This window comes from Panthera onca, chromosome D1 (genome assembly GCF_046562875.1).
Source record: "Panthera onca isolate mPanOnc1 chromosome D1, mPanOnc1 haplotype 2, whole genome shotgun sequence".
NCBI classification, from domain to species: Eukaryota; Metazoa; Chordata; class Mammalia; order Carnivora; family Felidae; genus Panthera; species Panthera onca.
The window spans coordinates 20,984,422-21,005,032 of NC_138348.1; the positions used below are offsets into that span (position 1 = coordinate 20,984,422).

Sequence of the window (20,611 nt, forward strand, 5' to 3'; positions counted from 1 at the left end):
ACATATTCAGATAATACCAATTTAAATCACCTGAAGGGACTTAGTGATTATACTTGACTAAAGAAGAGGTATTGTATTATGAGACCCAATCATAGAAATATGAGTCCTGTGGAGGCTGAGGAATTATTCACTTGGCATATTCTTATTTTTTTCTTTCATTGCTTGGTACTAAAACAGATATCATACATGTTTTCACCCTGAAAACCTCAAACTCCTTCCATGTAAGAATATTACATAGAGTAATATTTACTATTGACAGTTGTCAACCAATCCTTCTAAAGACATTGCCACTCAGACATTCTCCACAATATGATAGCTATGTGATAAAAACTGTACATTAGAATAAAACTGAAGGGGTAGACTCTAAATCCATATTGATAATGAATGAACTGTACCTAGATCCCCGCACAGACCAGTGCATGGCTACAGAGCAGAACGCACGAGCAAACTTTTTATATTACCAAGAATCCATTTATCCTCTGTCCCATCAGTCAAATTCAGATACTTGTTGCCAGTTCCAAGATTTATAGGCTGGAGCTGGTTTTTGAAATTGCTTTGTATTTCCATTTAACAACCAGGGCAGCAGCATGTTAAAATTTTGCCTTGGTCTCCTCGGAGCCTATTTATAAACCTAATTTGTCTCCCTGGACGTTTTTTTTTTTTTCCTCTCTCTTTCAAATGTCAGCTCTAGGCTTCTGGACTATTATCCCACCCCCCCCCCCCGTTTCCCCCCCCCCCCTGCTTATTTTTATTCCAAACATAATACTGTCATAGACCATGCCATTGCAGGACAGTGATGATTCTGATGATCTAGTCCTTCCAGGCAGGTTACAAACAATCTTGTCTTCTGGCCGGAGATGGATTCACTGCCCTCCCTGCAGACACCCAGGCACACACACAGAGCACTGGGAAGTACACATTTACTGTATACTGCATGCCGACTGCCTTGAAGAAACTGTAGCTAACCACCTTATTAGTATTCTTGCCTCCACTGTGTCTCACTTGCAGCATCAGAGGGCTGAGCAAAATGCAGTGGAACAGGGACAGACACAGCTCTGGCAATCATCTCAATGCAGGCTGCCGAATGCTGGGGGTGGGGGAGGCAGCGCATCAAGATTAATAACCTTGCCATAATCCGGGGCACCCTGCAAGCAGACACCTCTGCTGATTGACCCGCTCCTGGCTTGATGAATCTGCCTGGGGGAGAGGGATCCGGCATCTACCTTGTCCTGGCCCCCCCCCCACCCCCTGATTTTGGATGTTCTTTTGATCCTACACCGATCTGGGAAGGTAACAGTGAGCCGAATTATCTGCAGCACACAGCAGCTATTGGAGGTTACTACTGACAGTTTTCATTACACTGGTGTGTGTGTGAGCGCGTGTGTTTGTGTGTGTTTGTGAGTGTGGGTGCCTGCTTTTTGTATGAGATGTGTGAGTGTCCGTGAATGTGTGTGCGTCTGTGTGACAACCAAAGCAGGTATATCGTACAGTAGGAGATTTCAACAGCGTGAAAATATTCTCTGGGCACTTGGACTCAGTCTGTAGCCCCCAGCCTTCACCATCCCCTTCCTCCCCCCACTCCCCCCCTTTCTCTTTTTGCCTTTGATGAGTTTTTGGCTTACTTTTTGGCGGAGTCTCTTGGACACGTTTTTTGCTGGTGCTGGAAGATCAGATAAATGGAACCTTTGAAAACTGATTATTTTTCCTCTATGTGACTTAAAAAAAAAAAAAACAAAGAAGAAGAAAATAGAGTAGTGCAAGATAAGCTAGAGGATTTTAAATTTTCCTTGGTGAACTTTGAGGATCCGTAAAAGAAGGTAAGTCACGGGACTCCTTAGATCTTAGTCCTTGGTTTCTTGCAATGTTTGTGCTTTCCTGTTTGTTTTTGGAAATCCATATGCAGTTTATAAGTGCTTTTCAGAGCCTGTAATGCTCAGAAGAACTCAGTGTGTGGCATTTTGGGGCTATTTTCATGCCAAGGAGATTATTTCCATTTGTATAACCATCCCCCAGCCCTCTTCCTTTTATTTATTTAACATTTTCACAGTGAATTCTGCTTCTATGAAATCTGGGGGGGGGGGGGGGATCCAGCCTTCTCCCTCCCTGAAATACTCTCTAAATTTGAGGGGAAAAATGAGAATCGCTAGTGGCAGAGGCTCTGAGTAAGAGGCAAAAGTGTGTCTGCTCAGAGACTGAGGGTGGGGGTTGGGGGTGTAATCTGGACTTTATGATAACTTAATAGTAGACTTTTTCCCCCCAAAGCCCTTATTTTTTTCTGGAATAGTTAAATCTGCTCTGGAGAGGAGCGAATGTGTGGAATACAGAGAAGCTGTTTCAACAGCTCTTAATTGGAACAAATGAGAACAAAGTGGAAATTGTTTAGTATTTTGAACCTCCTTTTTTGCGCTGATTCTGTTGCGATTGTATCTCATTAACCTTTCTGAATGCTCTGTCCCCTGATGAAGACTAGTGTCTCTCATTTTGGAACATCCCCTTACCCTACATGGTCCCTAGAGAAGGGAGTGCAGTTGCAAATTGCTCTTAATTGTCTACTCTTGGCTGTAAAAGCAAGCAGGCAGCATCAGGAATTCAGGTGACTTTAGTCTCACATCTTGCCTAACTCAGGCATCCCTTTAGTGTTTCCTGGTGGTTAGCTGTGCCTCTTTTTTCTTTTTTCTTTCCCTTTCCTTCAAAGTGAAATGCAGATAGTATTTTACCTATTTCCATCCAGAGGTTACTTAATTAAAGCAAAATAGCCTTTCACTGTGTTAGCATCTGTGTTCCTGTATCTGTAGGTATTTTTATCTGTGTACTGGCATCTCTTAGCTTCTCCCTAGAAGTGAGAATCACTTGTAAATATATTTCTAAAATGCTGAGACCCCCCCAGATAGAAGCAATAGAGCTTCAGTCTTCCTCAGCCTATATATGTGGATGGTTTATCCTAAAAGGAACGGTGATATTTCATGGAATGTTGGCCAACTTGAACTGTTACTGTGAACATTTTCATGAAAGAGCTGACAGTACGTTAACTAGGCAGAGGAGAGCACACATAGGTGTTTTGCTAAGTGTGGATGTCTCTGTATAGAGAGGGAGATGATGCAAATTGTAACATGAGCTTTGTTCAGAGACCATTGGGGGTCAAAGATGTACTGGGGCATCCAAGTTGAGGGATGTCAGATGTCATACTTGAAACATTAAGACTGTTTTCTCTAAGAAGGATCCCCCCCCCCCCCCCCCCCCCCCCCCAGTTCAGGACTAAAAAGAAAAAAAAAACTTAGATGAGATTATACCCTGGTATTACCATGGACTATCCCTTCTATCTGATGGTTTTGCAAAGTGGTATTAGAGAAACCATTTAAGGAATGGCAGCTGTTATAAGATGCCCCCTACCCCAGCTGACCCTTCCTCCACTCTGCTCTTGGTAAAGATACTATGGGAAGACTGTCTCTTATCAGTATAATTTATAATCTGTCATTCTTGTCAACTATTTCTGCTCTGGATATTTTCATCTGTTACTCCTAGATTCCAGTTACATTTCTTTTATCAGAAAGGGTTTTTTTTTTCATTTTTAAATGATTGAAACCTAGGAGAAACTCCAGATAAAATTTCATTTTCTTTGTGGCTCAAACAACCTGGGACTCGTGAAACCTGAAGGCGAATGTGGTACATACACCAGAAACACAGGGTACTGTTCTGAAGAGTGTACAGAGCCCTGATGCTCCTGGAGGGGGTTTGGAGTTCCCCACACTCTGCCTGGATCATCACCATTCCTTACATCGGCAGCTCTTCGTGAACACGCAGCTTTTGGTTACCAGTACCAGATGCAGAGGGACAGTATATTACACCTTCTATTTTGTGAGGGGACTGTTCTGAATGAAGAGGAGCCCTTCGAAAATGCCGTTCTGGAAGTTGGCAAATAAGTGCCTCTTGTTATTGAGGCTATTTAATTCTGACTTTTCCCCCTCCCATTCACATTCTCACCCAGGGTGGGCATATTTAGAGTTGTGGTATTGGTTCAAAAACCGGTTGAAGATTATTCTCAACACCATCTAAAAAATAATCAGGATAACATCTTGGCTTTTGTGTATTTGAGATTTAATAATTGTAATGAGTGAATCTTCTAGCAATAGCAACACTTTCATTATCACTTATTTTAAGCTAATAATAGAAATGGGGTGCAAGCCAACTCAGGGTTTTCTGATTACAGCTTCTGCAGTGAGTAAAGCCTCTCCCTGGTATGTCAGGGTTTCCTGGTGGTGTTTGAGCAGTTGTAACTTTGCATCTTTATTAGCTTAGGTCAGAGTAAAGGTAAACAGCTTTCTATCAGAACAGGCTCCAGATACATGGCTTTCTTTTGTCTTTTCTGGATTTGTTTTGTGATCAGAGTGGTTTTTGTTTTTGTTAGGTTTGTTGTTTGTTTGTTTTTAGTTTAATGGGGTTTGTTTTCTTGCTTAGTGAGTTCAAAGAAGAAAAGGGAGGGAGAGAACTTTTTGTTTCAGTACAGGTAATAAGTCAGTTGACAAAAGGTTGGACTTCCTGGAAGAAGGAATATATGCAGAGTTAATTTTTTAAAAAGAATTCATTGGTAGAGAATGCCTTGAGTTTATCTGGGGGCGAATAAAGGAAATTCCAATTCCTTCTCTATTTAGTTCCAGTCAGTTATCCAGCCTCTCTTTGGGTCTTGGCTCAAGTGAACCAGCCAGGCCCAACATTCTTCCTTGTGTTTCTAAGACCTAGGGCACTTAACACATGAATGGCTCTTTCCTTCTGTAACTAGCAGAGCTGACAGCTGGAAAGTCAGCCACTGAGAACCTTTAAAGGAAGCCAGAAAGATCACCCCGTAAATTGAAGAGCGAAAGGGAGCTCTTGTAGCTTGGGCCCTGAAGGTGGGTGAAGACCAGGCGAACTGAACTTGAAGTTTTGATTGCTGAGTCATTACAACAGCCTGGAGCTGTGTGTTAGCTCCACAAACTGATGCTGACACTGGGGCTAATGCTAATAGACTGGAGCATCAGCCTACAGCAGAAAATGCAGACTCTTGGGATGAAGAAGATCCAGGCTCTCACGACAGATGCATGTTTGTATAGTCTTGCTATTGTTCTTCAACCCCTGAGAACTTCTCCCGGTCCCCTGTTAAATTGCAAAGGAAGAGATGGATTAATTAAAGTGAAGGTAGAATAGGGGCTTTGCAATGGACTAAATCAATTCACTCAATTTATCTGAATCCCCATTTGGGACTACTCAGTATACTGTCACCGGTAAAAGTGGGGTTGGGTGGAGACAGGGGTTAGAATCAGGAGAACGTTTGAGACTTAGGTGTCAGTCAAGCATTGATGGTGCACTTGATGGTCAGTAAGTCACTGAAAGTCTCAGAACTCTGATCATTCTTCCTGTTTAGGAATAAGCATCCTTATAGTGTGTCATTGGGATTATGATGAAGTATTATAGATATAAATATATTTAAGTATAAATTTAAATAAATATTTAAATATAAAATGATCTGTTATTACACTGCTATGGAAATGTAATGTACTATGGTAATGATGACTTCATATATGGTTTAAGACTTTACAAAATAGTTTCTTCAATATGATTTTCAAATTAAGCAGAACTTCATAATGGTGATCAATATTTGTGGTATTAAAATTTGGGTGTTTCACAAATGTGTTGACTATACCTCATCTCAGTAATTTCTGTGGCACACTCTTGGTTGCAGGTTTGTGTATGTGTGAGTGCCTGTGCAAATGAGCACGTATACACATGCTCAATTACTTGCAAGCAATTATACCTCCTATTGGAGGTGCAGCTTCAGATTCATGAAAAATAGAAAATGTGATGATCTCAATCCATTGTCATTGGATATCCAGAGAGGGCAGGAAAGACTTGGACATCTAGACCTTTTTGGGGGACTACACAGATCATTATAGGGTTTGTGGAGTCTAGAAAACTCTATTCCACAATAAGGCTGTTGACTAGAATTTGAGTTAAACTTGGAAATTGTATCAGTAGGATCGCAATGAATTATCTTTGCGGGATAGATAGACCAGAATTAAAGGGCTCAGTTAGAGATCCTTATGACAAGAAAATATGGTAGTGTTGGGCATTGGCTTTGAAGTTGGACTTGGGTTGGATACCTAATCTCTCAGAACCTCAGTTATCCAATCTGTAAAATGGGGATAATCAATCATTCAATGGGCCTCTGTGTGAGTGAATAGATGAGTGTATATGTACTTGACCCTTGAACAATATACGGGTTAGGGGTGCCAGCCTCCAGGCAGTAGAAAATCTCCTGTAACTTTTGACTCATCCAAAACTTACAGCTTACTATCTGTTGACCAGAAGCCTTACTGATAACATAGTCAATTAACATATTTTGTAGTATGTATTCTATATTGTATTCTTACAACAAAGTAAGCTAGAGAAAAAATCTTTTTAAGAAAATCAAAGGGAAGATATGTTCACTGCACTGTAAGACATCCACGTAAGAAGCAGATCCACACTGTTCAAACCTATCTTGTTGAAGGTCAGCTGTCATAGTACTTGGCAAAATTCTTAACACAAAACTGAAACTATAGTTTCACATATATTTTCCCCCCTTCATCTGGCTTAAGAATTAGGAAGACCACTCTAATTTAATGTATTTATGTAATTTATGTCGGTAGGCAAAAGCCCCAAATGTAATCTGAGAGCTAAGCACCACGGGAGAGAGAAAGTTGTATTTCTGTAAATTAGCTCATTTCATGTACCATGATTTCATCAGATCCTTTCTCAGAGCAACCAAAGTGCCCTTTCCAGATGTCACCTCACTTACGCTCAGAACTTCCAAAATGATACTGAATGTAAGTAGCGAGAATCCTGTGCACCCATCCATATGTGGTTGCAGAAACACAGTTCACATGTCAGCAAGTGGTGTTAACATTGCTCTTTATCTAACATCTCGTTTTGTTCACAGTCAATGAAAGGATGCATATTTATTAAACACCTACCAGGTACAAGCACTGTGATCACCGCTGTGGGGGATGTAGGCCTCTCTCTGCTCATGCTTCTTTGCTGCAATTCCTGCATTTGGATGGGGCATGCTGCAGTTTCCAGGCTGTCCCCTGGAATTTGGACTTCATAGTTAAATAGGATTAAGATTCCTCTGCAAGAAGATGACCTATGTGGAGCTATGTCATTGTGTATGACCTTTATTTAGTTCAAGAACATATTGCAAAAGATGTAAAAATCCTTGTTCCTGTTGTAGCTGAACTGAGCTGTCAGTGATGAGTTCAATTCTGCTTTGCTAACTCTGCACGGCTGATACCACTTGGCCCAGGTATTTCTGTTCTGCACAGTCAGCCTTTCCCTAGGCAAGAAAGGAGCAGGGTTTTGTCCTTCAGATTGTGGGTTTTTCTGTCCTTACAATGAATGGATGGAGCTGATTTTATGGCTTGCCGAGAAGGAAGACAAGAACCATGTTCCCTTCAGTGTAAGACTGGTTTCTTAAAATCCAAATCTAGTAGAGTAAGAAAGGGAAGAGGCATGCCAAGTGGTGAAAATAATAAATGCAAGTTTATACGTCTCAACCACAGACTTGAGCCTCAGGATTTGTGGTTAGAGAAGTGTACTGAACTAACTTACCTGAGTAATATACTGCAGATACACACAATAAGATGGTGTCATAAATTATAACGAATCCTCTCATAGTCATCAAATGTGTTCTAAGTGCCAGACGCTGTGCTATGTCGCAGGCTGTATTATTTACACTTTCAAAACAAAGGTAAGGTAACATTCCCATATTACAGATGCAACAAAAAGGTGATTCACTCCTTTGTCCAATATTCAGACCAACTTCAAAGCTCATGTATGTCTCTTCTATGTATTCATAAGGATATATATTCTATATATACCATGTTTTAAAAAAATCTTTAGGTTGTAAACCCAATGTTTCTTCACATTAATCCTTGAATATGGAGAGTCCAGAGCAAGGCTTCTCTAAATGCAAATCAAATAATCTTGTTGCCATAACAGGACTCATTCTATCAGTGGAAAGATGTAGTCTCTGTCTCTAAGGGACCTCTGAAGGGTCACCTCCTGAACCAGTGGGTTCCAGGTAGCAGTAAGTCCTTAATGCTTTTGAGGTAGAGCCCAACTTTGACAATTAAGTAAATCTCACAGGAATGTTTGGTATCATGTAGCATATTGGCAAAAGTAATTACAGTTACGGGTTGTGGGACAAAGAAATGACAGTCTGCTCTGTAACATTAAATCCTAAGTAGCAGTGGACAATATTTGCAGAATGTACTTTATGGGTAGTGTCCCTAAGTGTCTCTCTATGTAACTTTGTATGGATTTCTTTGGTACCTTTTTCCTTTCCTTGCGTGGTTGTTGTAAAAAGATTAAGAAAAGTAATACTCAAAAGGGACTGAGAATTGGGATTTGGTTCTGTTCAATAAAAGATAAATAATAGGGATGCCTGGGTAGCTTAGTCACTTAAGCATCCAACTCTTGACTTCCGCTCAGGTCATGATCTCCCTGTTTTTAGGTTTGAGCCCCATGTTGGGCTCTGCTCTGACAGTAAGGAGCCTGCTAGGGCTTTTCTTTTTTTCCCTTCCTCTCTCTGTTACTCCTGTGCTCTTTCTCTCAAAATAAATTAACATTAAATAAATATTATGATATATTTTAAAAATTATAATAATTAGTAGTATTAATATGATAATTTAGGAATATCTGTTTGTGTATAAACCTTGTACTCCGCAGTGCCAGAGGTTATACAAATTGTTACCTCACATGAGTGAACAGAAACATGAATATCCATGTCTGTCTGGCCATAAAAATATGAGCGAGAGGAGGAAAATTATCTTTTAGATATTGATGTCAGTGAGGGACATGCTGACGGAAAAAGAGTGATTTGGCTCAGGGCATTCAAGGAGACTAGAGAAACAGAGAGCCAAGTCAGAATTTCATGTGCTAAGGAATTTTTTTTTATCGTTCAATCCTAAAAATGCCGTGAACTTGGGAACGTAGCACAACGCTTATCTGTAAACAGGAAAAAGGGTCACATTTTGAAAGCTTTCTTGATAAAGAGAGGAGGTAACCATCTTCCTTTGACTTTATGCTATAAAAGAAACAAAGAAAATTTCAACTCTGCCTCTTTTCTCATCCCTGTAAAATTTCTCTAGCTTTTGTATGAAGTGTAGATATATATATATATATTTTAAATCAGTTTTTGGTGTTCTAGATACTCCTTTTTGTATATATGAGGAAACCAGAATTCTCTGTGTTTGGTAAGCCATTCCAGGATAGGAGATTTAAATTCTTTATGTAGGACAGCTTGATCTTTATCTTCGTGATTTGCGTGATAAGTCCCAGAAGCAAGGACCAAGTATGTACACAATGGTTCAGGGTATACTTTTTGGGAAAAGTATGATTGGAATTAAAACTTTTGATCATACATGCCAGGAACCTTGCAGATGCTTAATGTGGAAGAACTGTTTCAGTAAAGAAAAGTTTTTTATACAAATTGAGACAAATGTTTGCATAACAGTAAAATAAGTATGAAGTGCAAACAATTTGAACAATCACTTTAGTAAAGGTGAAGTTGTGCCTGAAAATGACTGAGTGATTAGTAATAAAAACAGTGGCTGAATGTGCTAACTTTTTTCCTGTTGGAGACGTTCCCTATGTATAGTGATAAACACACTAAGGAGATAGGTACACACAAGGAAAAAATTGCACTCACACTCTTCTAAAGGAAAGTCATGTTTATATGTGACTTTTGCTCAGGATCTTTCCTCTACCAAAGAGCGTGGAATATAATAAATATGAAACACTTTATCAACTAACCTGTTCTGATTCCAGTGCCCCAAATAAGAGCATATATATATGTAAGTAGTTTTAAGTTTTTCTGAGTGTCCCTTGATTGCAAATACTTTAATGAACCAGAGTCTATCTGGTTCACAGACGGCTGAGTTCTTCTTGTGCTCATCTGGTGGATGCTACCTCCTTTATCCCTTTCTTCTTTGACCTATCTTGCCTTACTGCCATGATTTTGCTGGATGTGTGTTTGCCCCTTCAAGTTGGATTTTTATTTCTGCCGTCACAATAGGCACTCATGCATTTTTTCTAAGCTTTCAGTAAGCGGAATTCTATTTTTCCTATCTGGCACATGTTTTTTTCCCCAAGACTCATTTGACTGAATATATATATATATATATATATATATATATATATATAATTTGACTGATATATATATATCTTTTTTCTATTCCTGAATCTCAGAAGTATGGCATAGATCTATATTAAGATCGCTTTTGCTTGAGTAAATCAGCATTGTCTATGAATGCTCTTGAGGATAATATCTTTGTGCTTATGTGTCCATTTCAGTGGTATCATTTGTCCATATGTTTCATTTTCTTTCTTTCTTTTTTGTTTAATGTTCACTTTTGAGAGAGAGAGAGAGAGAGAGAGAGAGAGGGGACAAGGGGTAGAGAGAGAGGGAGACACAGAATCTGAAGCAGGCTCCAGGTCCCGAGCCATCCAGCACAGAGCTCGATGTGGGGCTTGAACTCACAAACCATGAGATCATGACCTGAGCCAGAACCGGGTGCCCAACCAACTGAGCCACCCAGGCGCCCCTATTGATGTGTTTTTGAACACCTACTAGCTTCACTATTCCATCGAGTATAGTGTGGAACACAGAGTTGTAAACAAATGATGTTTTTCCCCTCAAATATGTTTATATACTATTGCTAATGTTATATTAGCAAAAGAGAAATTAACTTGCTAAACAACGCAGCATGGCATTCAGAACCAAAAAATGGAGTCAATATGAATTATTTACAGAATAAAGTTATCACTGGGGACTTTGTGATGGGGAAGATTAAGGAAGAAACTTGCTCTACATTATGTTTAGGACTAAATCCAGTTTTTCTGAAGAGAAATGGAAGAGATGAGGGCTTTAGTGTGAATAGGGGAAGAAAATGTCATCAACAAGTATTTGGTAGATAAGAATAAAGATTTGGGGTGGGTCCCATAGAAAGCCTAGAAAAAAAGAATCACAAAATTAACCCCGTAGCTATCATGTATTTAACATTGTGATATTCCAGGTGGTATGCTGGGAACTTCAGTTGTGAAAAGGAACTATGATGATTCTCACGGTACAGATGAGGAACCTCAACCTCAGACAAGTTGTGATTTGCTCAGGTAAACAGTCACATGTCGTGTATGATGTGTGCCTAGATGGCTCTGGCTGCAGAGCCCAGGTGACTTGGTTCCTCCCATTATGATCTTTATCCTTGTAAACCCTGAAAGCCATACAGTGTTCTGTATTTTCCCTTCCTGAGTTTCGAATTGTTCTTTACTCTTTTAGGTGAAAACTGTTTGGTGTAACTTTTTTTTTTTTTAACCTTAATTTTCCTGGAATTTTTTCTCCAGTGATCGCCAAAAAGAGAGCTTGGAAACAAAGATAAATGCAAAGATTCCTATCTGGCATCCTTACTTTCTCTTCCCTGTTGAGATCTGAGTATGTCCCTTTTCTATTTTCTGGAAGGGGAGCTAGTGCTTTATACAGATGGTCTGTCGGACAGACAGATGGTCCTGACTTCTCTAATGGTATGTTCTAGAGAGAAACATGTCTGTGAACTGCCAGCTCAGAATGGAATGGCACTTAACATAAGCATGAAGAGTTGATAGAGGAAAGTATGTTCTCTGACCTTCCAGACGTCAGCCCAGTTTGTTAGTTTGGAATTCTTAGAGATAGAAGAGAGACTTCATTCTGCTGCAGTAGATGGCTATTTCTTTCTCTCAAGCCAGAGGGCTGATCCTTCCACAACAGTAAACTCAGAAATTTGCCAGGCAGTTTCATAGGATGCCATTTTTCTTGGCTTAGGGCCTGGATCTAAGGTAAGGATCCAGGAGAAGCAAAAGGCTGACCAGTTTGAAGCTAGTCCACTCTAATTCTGACCATGCCATTTACTGGGAGGGAGTGGAGGCAAGAAGGAATAAAAAACAAAACAAAACAATACAAAACAGCAGAGGGTTTTGCCAAGAGAAAGCCACTAATCAAATTGATTCTTTGGTCATTACTTTTAATCTCTATGGGGACAGTACAGAGTCACCTGTCAGGCTTGTGGTTAAATAACCCCTTGATTCTCCCCCCTAATGAGAGCAGAGATAGGAAATTTAAAAATGGGAAAAAAGCTAATTTCATCTCTATCTGAGGTTTGGGTACTGCTCCAGAAAAACCTGCCTTCCGCGATATCTGTTTTACTCACCTTCACCACCTCCCATAGTTGTTAGTGATTTGAGCGTCCACAGCATAAGGAAATCTTTCCCTACTCTTGTCTCGTGTTCCCCTAGTCTTCTTGCCAAGTGGAGGCCACAGAAGATGCAAGAAAGTCCTGTTCAGCAACAGCTCCTGTTTCTGACATTGACTCAGACCTCCTACCTACTGGCTTGCTAGGACTTCCCAATTTCCTGCTTCCTCTCTCCAACTTTTTAAATATATCTCATCTCCAGATCCAAGTGTTCCAGCATCTATCTCAGGCCTTCCTCCTTTTTGGTAATGTCTCTACTTACAAACCTGTATTCTTTGTTCTAGTCTTTATTCTGCACAGTTCCACAGTTTTTTTTTTTTTTTTATTTTTTATTTTTTTTTTATTTTTTAATATATGAAATTTACTGTCAAATTGGTTTCCATACAACACCCAGTGCTCATCCCAAAAGGTGCCCTCCTCAATACCCATCACCCACCCTGCCCTCCCTCCCACCCTGCCCTCCCTCCCACCCCCCATCAACCCTCAGTTTGTTCTCAGTTTTTAACAGTCTCTAATGCTTTGGCTCTCTCCCACTCTAACCTCTTTTTTTTTTTTTTTTTTTTTTTTTTTTTTTTTTTTTTTCCTTCCCATCCCCCATGGGTTTCTGTTATGTTTCTCAGGATCCACATAAGAGTGAAACCATATGGTATCTGTCTTTCTCTGTATGGCTTATTTCACTTAGCATCACACTCTCCAGTTCCATCCATGTTGCTACAAAAGGCCATATTTCATTTTTTCTCATTGCCACGTAGTATTCCATTTGCACAGTTCCACAGTTTTAAGCAACCTAGGGCTTCACATTAAAAGGCATTGCTTCCACTTGCCCCAGCTTGCGATATTGTAAGCAATGTTCAACCCTCCAGCCCCCTTGCTGGGCATGGGGAGCAGATGCTGCCTTTGCATAATGACTCTGAATCTTCCCAACCTGAAAATCCTAGTTACACATTTGCCAACGATCTCCTTTTTTCTGGCATTTAATGTAAGTGTCTTTTAAAAAGGATGATGTTCTTACCTTGCCAGATTGGGACCATGATAACAGCCAGCATTTATTAAGCATTTACTATGCATTTAGAACTTTATATTCATTTTCAAAAATTCGACTCCCCCTCCTTCCCCCAAGAAAGCAACTGAAGTAGATATTACACACATTTCAAAGAAGGAAACATTTGGGGCACCTGGGTGGCTCAGTCAGTTAAGCATTTGACTCTGGATTTTGGCTCAGGTCATGATCTCACTGTTCATGCTCTGTGCTGATGGTGTGGAGCCTACTTGGAGAGAGGCTCTTTCTCTCCCTCTGCCCCTCCCCCACGTGCTTGCTCTCGCTTTCTCTCTCTCTCTTAAAATAAATAAAAATAAATTTCAAAGAAGGAAACATTTGGGGCACCTGGGTGGCTCAGTTGGTTAAGCATACAACTTTGGCTCAGGTCATGATCTCGTGGTCCATGGGTTCGAGCCCCACATCAGGCTCTGTGCTGACAACTCAGAGTCTAGAGCCTGCTTTGGATTATGGGTCTCCCTCTCTCTGCCCCTCCCCCACTCATGCTCTGTCTCTCTCTCTCTCTCTCTTTTTCTCTGTCTCTTTCTAGCTCTCTCAAAAATGAATAAACATTGAAAAAATTTTAAAAAAATATTTTAAAGAAGGAAACATTTAAGCTAAGAGAGGTTAAATAAATGGCCAAGATCACATAGCAGAGATCTGGATAAAGCAAGTATCTATGTCTAGAAATGTTGTCGTATGCTGCCTTCGAAGTCATTTAAAAAATAAGTGGTCCCTTCTTTCAGAGGGGAATGCATGGGATTTTGTATTTGGATATATAAGAAAAAGCTTTGTAAACTTTAAAGCTCTATGCAAATGTTAATTGTTACTATGTTCTACCCTAAAATTATTTATGGATGACACTGCATATATTTATATAGCTCAGTATAACAAATAGCTGATTAAGGAGCAATCATTTCTCAATTTTAAAGCAGAAATATTGTGGATGCTTATGAAATAGAGCTTGAAAAACAGATGTGTGCGGGAGCCTGGTTGGTGTGTCTGGTGAAATACCGTACAACCTGACTAAATTACACTAATGAGTTGGAGACCCATTACAAATTATCACATTTGCCCAATTAGCAAAGGAGTAACTTAGAGAAAATGACTACTAAGGAAGCAAAGCTGATATAAAGGAAAGACAAAACTTCACGGAAGCCTAAAAGATGGTAGTACACACCACACTCACATGCACACACACATTACAATAGGTAAAGTTGTTAACATTATTCTGAAATCTGCAAAAATGTGTACAATATGGATCTATGTGTATATATGGACTGCTCAGTTCCATTGCCTCCCCTCCAATTATCTCAGGTCTTACAACAGAGAACAATGAATGGAAGCTCATTGTTTGGAGGTTCCCCAAAAAAGTTTTATGTTTCTACTGAGTTTGAATTTTGTGTTACAGTTACACTATTATACTAAAGTAGACTGTGGTTCTACATTTAGTTAAGTTTTATTATATGCTTTGAGGATTGCATTCCCATCCTGAACACATCAATAGGTATTATCACCTTGGAGTGTTCTTGGTTACAGTACTTTTTTCTAAATTTTTCTTAGAAGTCATTCTTCACATATTCTCAGGGAGAAGGGCCCTGCTTTCCAGATTCTCTCAATAAACTTATTTTGAAGACAAAAATAAAAAAACAAGTTATCTACCAACCTCCTTGCGATTATAAAATCTCAGTGTTTGAGAGCTCAAAGAACAATACCCCATTTAAATCTAGATTATTTTTCATGGAGTTTTAATAGTATCAAAATAGACTTTAATACAATTTAGAAGTAGAAATCCAGTAATTGCATAGTTGCCTATTCCATTTATTTCCACCACTTACTGAATATTGTTTATCAGTGACAGGGATGTACATATATCTTGTGTAACTCTTAGTACAGGCAATAATGTAATCACTTTTCATATACAGATAGGGAAACTGAGGCTTAGAGAAGATAAGTAAATTGACAGTGAGGATGCATCTAATAAATGTCTGAGCTGGGATTTGAGAAAATAAGTGTCATGTTTCAAAGGCACTTACAGTCTACCAAACATATGGTCATATTCACAGCAGGCTTTCTGCTAAAATTATGGCTTGTAAGCCCAGATCTTCATAATTAAAATAATGGCCTGCTCTAATTGCCTGCATTCTTTTCTGTGTTTCTAAACTTTTCCTTGTTCCTGGGCTTTGATTAGATGGTCAATGTGCTGTCAGTTTTGCCTTAGTTTTAGTTTTGTGGCTTTAGAATTCTTTGTGCTTTACTCTATACTAGGACTTACTAAATTTAACACAGACCATCTTCTGGTGCATACAGCCTAGCAGATACATGCTTCTAGCCTTCTTGGTGAGGAAATGGGGCTACATTTGTCCTTTTTCTGTAATAACGATAAAAACATGGTCACAAAGTCCATGTATCCTGGTACGTATGGCCTTTTTCTCTGTGACTCCCATGAAGAAGTAGAGTCTGTTTTGTTACTCCTTGAAACTAGACTACCTTTGTGACTTGCTTTGATAGAATGTAAGAGGAATGGCATTCTAACTTACAGGGATAGGCATTAGGAAGCCTGTAGCTTCCATTTTTCTCCCATGAAAGGAAGCCCATCTAGCTGGAGTATATACAGAAGACCCATCACTCTCTCCCTTTTCCCTGTGTTGTGTCTTCGAAAGCCAGCATGGCTGCCAGACGTGTGAGGGAGGCCACCTCAGGCCTTCAAGCTCAGCTTCTTCTCCAGCTAAATGCAGTTGTGTAAGTGAACTGAGGAAGCCAGAAGCAGAGAAAGAGCCCATCCAATACAGAGAGTGGTTAGATAGAAGAAATGTCTAAGTCTCTGTATTGGGATGATTTATTACACAGCAGCAGTTTACCGGAACAGAATTACCACTAGACAGGTGTTATTAATTTCTTAAGATTTAAGTTGGGGTGGGAGTGATTTGTGAGTTTCTGAAGTTGTTGACTTTCTGTGTCTTTTTGAAAAAGAGTAACCTGGTAACCTAGTGGTATAGCTCTCTTCTGTGAATATGGATCTCTTCAACTGCAGTGTTGCTGATATAAAAAGTCTAGATTTTGCTAATTAGCAGCTTGGCATTCATTCAGCTTCATTTTTTACTGCTTTTGAGTCATTATTCAGCAAACATTTAGAACCGACTATGTGTCAAGCATACTCATTGAAAATAATGTAATATTTATTATGAACAGGTTCAATATAGAGAGGAAATAAATTTCCTCCACACCTCTAGGGTATTAAGTTTTACACACACACACACAGTTACTCATTCATACTCCTATGTTATGGATTCCTTCTTCCACTCGGGTTTTTATTTGAAGGAAAAAAAGTTACCCTCCTTGGACCTTGTGATAATAATTTGTATGTTTATTTACATGTTCACATTTAATTCTCCCAGTAACCGTCTGAGAAGGGTGTTATTTTCCCATTTTACATATGGGAATACTAAGGGTAAAAAGATTAAGTGATGGTTTCAATGTCATACAACTGGAGAACGCAAAATCGAAACGTGTATCGTGACTTCTACTCCCAGGACCTTTTTTATTGCATGAGATCTCCTACTTCCATCCAGGACTATGAGACCAGCTCCAGGGCCTCCACTTTATCTCTTTCTGTTTTTTTTTTTTTTTTTTTTTTTTTTTCATTTTTTTCCCTCTCTCACTCCATTTAACGTTAGCCCTTCTCCTAATTGGTAGTAGGAATTCTCCTGTACTATGTGTATGGAAGCCTTCTTGCAAGAACAGAACATTGTTTTCTAGATATTGAAAAACACTTGCCTCATGTGGGGTGTCTATCTTGTTTCAGAAAGTCCTTTGTGTGGTGACATGGGGTCCTGATTTGCTTTTATGGTCAATTTATTCAGAATTAAGCTGTCAAGGGAGTAAGCCCCAGGGAAGAGGAATTTTCCCTTTAATGCCTCATAAGGTATTTCTTGGGTGATATAAAGTATTTTCCTTGCACAGCATCTTCTTAGAACATGTGAAGAAATAGACATGGTGAACTAAGGTTGCGTGTTAAATCTTAATTTCTGCTACTCCTGAGGCAGAGTTTATATACCTGAGGTACAGCTTCTTGCCAGATCTAAGTGGGAGGGATAAAAGTTAACTTAGATTCCTTGCCCTGTACCAACAAAATGTCCCAATTTTAGTGTCTTCCTTCCATTACTAGACTTAATTTTTTTCTCCTCTAAAATCTCATTACATTACTTGATTGTTGTACTCAGGCTTACGTAGCCCATTTCTGTCTTCATAAATGATTTGGTGAACAGAGACTAACTGGCACACACTCACTAATACTTGTAACCTAGAAGATCATGGAGTTCATCTTCCAGTATATAGCAGTCCTGGGTCAGTGGCTAGTCTACAGGACGACCAAGGAACTACTGTATAGAGGCATTAGTCATTATTCCTACCTTTTTCTTTTCAAAGCCCCTATGTTCTTTTAGCTCCTGGCCTGTTTTTTGTAAATATTCAGTAGCATTAGGGTTTACAAAATTCTCTCCTGTGTATGGAATTTACTTTTGCTCCACTCCTAAGACTCTGCTCTGAGGTTTTTCTTAACTTTCCTATGTTGTGTTTCACATTGTACTTACAAGTGTCCATAATGTATACTCAGAACAAAGGAAAAGGTGATATAAAATATAGACTCACTGGTGAAATTTGTTTCTTTCCACTAATTGGTTTCTCCTAGGCCTTTGTTAATGCTTCTTAGGATTCATCATACAAGTCAGGGTTAATAGTGTGAGGTTTCCTTAGCACCTATATTGAATGAAAAATAAGGCATATGGAAAAATAAGAGCCATGGACTTGAAATTAGAATCCTGAGTCCTTCCATTTCCTAGCTCTACAACTTAGGGCAAGTCTCTGAGCTTGCAACTTCTGAAAGCAGCTTCATTCTTTTGTGGCATAGGGATCATACCTGTCTCAAAAGCATCTTCTGCAATGCAGAATGTTGTGTATATGTAAGGTATTATAATTGTTGCGTAGCATTTTGAAGATTAACTTTTTCAGATTATACAGTATACAAATTTAATGGGTGGTTTTGTAGCAAGAATGAGGCAGCAAAGAGAAAAATGTCCAAGAAAGTCTTGAACAAACATCACCACTTAAAAATAATGTTGTTTCTATGATATTCATAATTGTCTCTTAATGTTTATATTGGTTTAGAAAAAATGTAAATAAACGTGATATATTCATGTGTTGTTGGTAGCTGTGTATATTCATATAACGCTTTTCAAAAGCAACCTGACTTTATTGTAGGTCATAGAATTGTTCATTTGCTTTGATCCCTTTCTGGAAATCTATCCTAAATAAATATAAAAAATGCAATGTACAGAAATATGCTAATAAAATTGTAACAGTAAAAAAAATGTCATCAACCAATTTGTCAAACAAAAAGATATGGGTAAAATAATTATGCGTGGAGATAAGGCAGCTACTAAAATTTACAACCTGGAAAACTTTGTATAATGACAACTATATAAAGAAAACAGGCATGCACACCTCATTTTATTGTGCTTCACTTTATTATACTTCACAGACACTATACAGGAAAACCTTGGAGTGCGAGCATCATTCGTTATGGAAACATGCTTGTAATCCAAAGCGCTTGTATATCAAAATGAATTTCCCCATAAGAAATAATGGAAACTCAGGTGATTCATTCCATACCCCAAGATGTTCATATAAAAATGACTATAATACTGTAATATAATATAAAATAATAAAAAATACAAAATATAAAGAAAGGTAAACAAATAAACCTGTATTTCCCTGTGAAAATCTTCATGGCTGGTATAAGGGAGATGAGAGAGAGGACGGTTATTGTGTAGGACAACTTTCACTATCACTAATGGATGTTGACAACAGTACAGTATTAATAAACCCTTGTCATATACTGTATTTATTGTAACTGGCAATAAAGCAGCAGAGGAAAGGGTCTATATCTGCAGGCAGCCTGACCTAGAATGAAGCAAAGCATTCCTAAGCTTACTCTTGTATGGAAAAGCAAAGGCCTGCCCATAGGTTCTTGGAAGTGACAAAAAATACACTAGGGCCAGTTGTGGGCACCTTCCAATGTTCCGAAAAATCACTGATTTCTGCCAGACACCGTGTCCTGAGACTGAGCATCTGAGCATGGGAGCTGATCACCCATAATCCTGTAGCACGTGTGCGAGAGAGAGAGAGAGAGAGAGAGAAGAATCATTGGCTCACTTGTGATCATGTGATGTTCAGCATCACGTACTACTTATATTGCAAGACACTGCTTGTTTCCCCAGTTAAGATTTATTAGAAATGTTTGCTCGTCTTGCAGAACACTTGCGGAACAAGTTACTCTCAATCCAAGGTTTCACTGTACTTTGTTTTTAACAAGTTGAAGGTGTGTGGCAGCCTTGTGTTGGACAAGTTGATGAGCACCATTTTCCCAACAGCATTTGTGCACTTTTTGTGTCTGTCACATTTGGGTAATTCTTAATATTTCAGACTTTTTCATTATTACATTGTGACCTGTGATCAGTGATCTTTGTTACTATGTTGGTTTTGGTGCCATGAAGTATACCCACATAAGATGGCAAACTTAATAGATAAATGTTATGTGTGTTCTGACTGCTCCATGGACTGGCTGTTCTCCTGTCTCTCTCCTTGTCCTCAGGCTTCCCTATTTCCTGAGACACCACAGTATTGAAATTAGGCTAATTAATAACCCTGCAATGGCCTCTAAGTGCACAAGAGAAAGAATTGCATGCCTCGCACTTTGAATCAAAAGTTAGAAATGACAAAGCTTAGTGAGGAGGGCCTACCTGAAGCTGAGATAGGCAGAAAGCTAGAGCTCTGTGTCAAGTAGTTCACCAAATTGTGGATGCAAAGGGAAAGTTCTTGAAGGTAATTAGAAGTGCCACTCCCACAAACATGTGAATATTAAGAAAGAGAAACAGCCTTCTTGCTGATACGAAGAATGATTTAGTGGTCTGAAAGAAGCTCAAAAGAGCCACAACCTTCTCTTAAACCAAAGCCTAATCCAGAGCAAGGCCTGACTCTCTTGGAGCCTATGAAGGCTGAGAGAGTTGAAGCTCCCAAAGAAAATTTTGAAGCTAGCAGAGGTTTGGTTCATGAGATTTAAGACAAGAAGCCATCTCCAGAATATAAAAGTTCAGGGAGAAGCAGCAAGTGCTGACGTGGGAGCGGTAGCAGCTTATCCAGAAGTCGTGGCTAAAATAATTCATGAAGGTGACTACACTAAACAGTGGATTTTCGATGCAGATGAAATATCCTTCTCTTG

At 39.2% G+C, this 20,611-nt stretch overlaps 1 protein-coding gene across 3 annotated transcripts in view; it reads left to right on the forward strand.

Annotated features, from left to right (window-relative positions):
- Positions 1–996: 996 nt before the first annotated feature.
- Positions 997–20,611, forward strand: part of LRRC4C (leucine rich repeat containing 4C) — a 1,194,683-nt gene continuing 1,175,068 nt past the window's right edge. For all 3 annotated transcript variants that reach the window (XM_060606420.3, XM_060606418.3, XM_060606419.3), the window contains exon 1: positions 997–1,817. The gene's annotated coding sequence lies outside the window, so the exon portion shown is untranslated. The remainder of the gene's footprint in view (positions 1,818–20,611) is intronic.